Here is a 2,951-nt window from a genome sequence, read left to right as displayed (position 1 = left end):
ATATCTCTTTTCATTCCCGGCCACCAATATAGTTGTTTCAAATTGTTATACATTTTCGTACTTCCCGAATGTACAGAAAATCTACTACTGTGAGCTTCACTCAAAATCATTTGTATAAAATCCGGATTTCTTGGAACACAAAGTCTATTTCTGAACCTTAGACAATCATCATCATCTATTCGAAATTCAGAATCAAAATCAAAATTACACTGAGTTTGTTTAGCCATAATCTCATCATCAACCTTCTGAGCTTCGATAATCTGTTGTAAAAACAAATGTCTTGCTTTTAATTCAGCTAAAACTGAACCATCATTAGACATAACTAAATGAGCATTCATTGCAAATAACAATTTTTGACTCAAAGCATTAGCAACCACATTCGCTTTTCCCGAGTGATAATCAATCACAAGTTCGTAGTCTTTTAGCAGTTCTAACCATCTTCTCTATCGCAAATTCAAATCTTTTTGCGTCATTAAACATTTTAGATTTTTATGATCAGAAGACACGTGACATTTCTCACCAAACAAATAGTGATGCCAGATTTTCAAAGCAAATACAATGGCAGCTAACTCAAGGTCATGTTTTGAATAGTTCTTCTCATGCGACTTTAATTGTCTCGAAGCATAAGCAACAACTTTTCCTTCTTGCATTAAAACACAACCGAGTCTATTCAACGAAGCATTGCTGTAAACAACGAATTCTTTACTTGAATCAGGTTGTACCAATACCGGAGCTTCAGTTAACAGAGCTTTTAACCGATCAAAACTTTTCTGACATTTCTCAGACCATTCAAATTTCACATCTTTCTGAAGTAATTTTTTCAACGGAGTTGATATCATAGAGAAATCTTTTACAAATCGTCTGTAGTAACCGGCAAGTCCCAGAAAACTGCAGACTTCAAATACATTCCTCGGAGGCTTCTAATCCAGAATAGCTGGAACCTTACTCAGATCAACTTGGATACTAGAAGCTGATACAATATGACCCAGAAAACCAACTTCTCGCAACAAGAATTCACATTTACTAAATTTTGCATACAACTGTTTATCTCGTAGAGTCTGTAGCACTATTTTCAGATGTTCAGCATGCTTATATTCATCACATGAATAAATCAAAATATCATCAATGAATACAACAACAAATTGATCAAGATACGGTCTGAAAATTCTATTCATTAAATCCATAAATACAGCAGGTGCATTCATTAAACCAAAAGGCATAATTAAAAATTTATAATGCCCGTACCTCGTTCTGAAAGCAGTTTTCGGAATGTTAGAGTCCTTTACTCGCAACTGATAGTAACCCGATCTCAGATCTATCTTTGAAAATACAGTAGCACCTTTCAACTGATCGAATAAGTCATCAATTCGAGGAAGAGGATATTTGTTCTTTTTGTTAAGCTATTGGCAATCAATACACATTCTCATTGTGCCATTTTTCTTTTTCACAAACAGAACAGGAGCACCCCATGGTGAAAAACTCGGTCTAGCAAACCCTCAATCGGTCAATTCTTGCAACGGAGATTTTAAGTCCTTTAATTTGGTCGGAGCCATTCTATACGGAGCTATCGATATCGGAGTTTTGACTTCTCAAATCAGAGGCAAACCAGGTAGTTCTTCAGGAAACACATCAGAGAAGTCACAAACAACAAGCACTGATTCAACTTTCTTATCATTCACTTTCAAATCTAACACATAAGCTAAGTAGGCTTCACAGGCCTTTAGGATTTATTTTTTTTCCTTCTTCTATTTTTTATTCTTTTCTATCCTTCTCTCATCTCTTCCCCTCTTCTCTTTTCTTTCTCTTCTTAATTCTCATCCTATCTTTTTGCCGAACCTAAATCCTTCATATTCTTCTTCTTTTCTCTCTTAAATCCTCAACAAACTGGTTAGCCGAATTTCCATTGAAGCCAAACCTCGTATCTTTTCTTTCAAAACCGAAATCTTACTACTTTGAGGTACTACAAAGGCCGAACCCTTGGTTGAGTATTTTTCCCTTCTTGTGCGGTAGTTGGATCTACAATCGATTGGGAGTAGTGTCATAACAATATAGGTAAATGCTCGAATCTTTCTTTCGTTATTCATGAATTAAGGTAAAAGCCGAAAAACCCCTATATGCAAAGGGTGCCTGTTGATTGTACTCAAAAGGTTTAGTGGTGATATCTGATTTGTTTTCCTATAGTGTGGATTAAAGGCTACTAATCGAAGGCTTGGATATTTGGAACGACCAGAAATAGATCTAGTCCATTTTTTTCGGCAAAGGTAAGAACACTAGTGCCTAAAGTGTTAATGGTCGATTTTTAGTAAGGAGTTTTGCAGATAAGTTGCTATGGATTCATAGTTAACGTATCAGTAATTAATTGTAGGCAGTTCGTGTGTGGAACTCGTCAGCGTTTCGTCACAAACAGGTGTGTAAACGACACCCACTCATAGACTAGATCGGTAAAAGCCGAAAAGCTGAAAAGCCGACATTTATGAACTTGCGAGCGTGCGAGCGCTTGTGAGGTGGTTTGGTTGTTAATTTTGATAATCGCAAGCAGTATGATTGCAGAGTGCGTAATTTCGTGCACTTCGGTATATTTGGGCTTAATGGGCCGAAAATAGGTTAGTGGGCCAACGGGCCCGATTCGGTAAAAACGCTCGGTAAGTGCTTCTGTTAATGTGTTAATGGTTAGAATATGTATGTAAACTCTAGAATAGTAAATTTTATTAAACTACCCCTAAGTATGAAAATTACCGTTTTACCCCTAGGTGCTAAATGACCGTTATACCCCTAGGGTTAATTTTGACAGAAATATATGATATTCTGATTCTGTTTGTTATATGTCATGACATGTATATCTGTTGCACCGGGTTTGGTTTTGTTATGGAGGAAGAACCCGTTCTGGTGGCTGTGCCACATATTCTGATATAAGCAGCTTTGCTGTGGATTATAGTTAGTGTCGCAATCGG

The 2,951-nt window shown here is 36.7% G+C and overlaps 1 long non-coding RNA gene across 1 annotated transcript; it reads left to right on the top strand.

Annotated features, from left to right (window-relative positions):
* Window positions 1-1,812: 1,812 nt before the first annotated feature.
* On the top strand, window positions 1,813-2,407 carry LOC121212454 (uncharacterized). The gene is made up of 3 exons (XR_005907660.1): window positions 1,813-2,052; window positions 2,182-2,261; window positions 2,366-2,407. It is a non-coding gene; the product is annotated as an uncharacterized lncRNA (long non-coding RNA).
* The last annotated feature ends 544 nt before the right edge of the window (window positions 2,408-2,951 follow it).

This window comes from Gossypium hirsutum, chromosome A13 (genome assembly GCF_007990345.1).
Source record: "Gossypium hirsutum isolate 1008001.06 chromosome A13, Gossypium_hirsutum_v2.1, whole genome shotgun sequence".
Taxonomy (NCBI): domain Eukaryota; kingdom Viridiplantae; phylum Streptophyta; class Magnoliopsida; order Malvales; family Malvaceae; genus Gossypium; species Gossypium hirsutum.
This window is presented reverse-complemented; position numbering and strand designations above follow the sequence as displayed.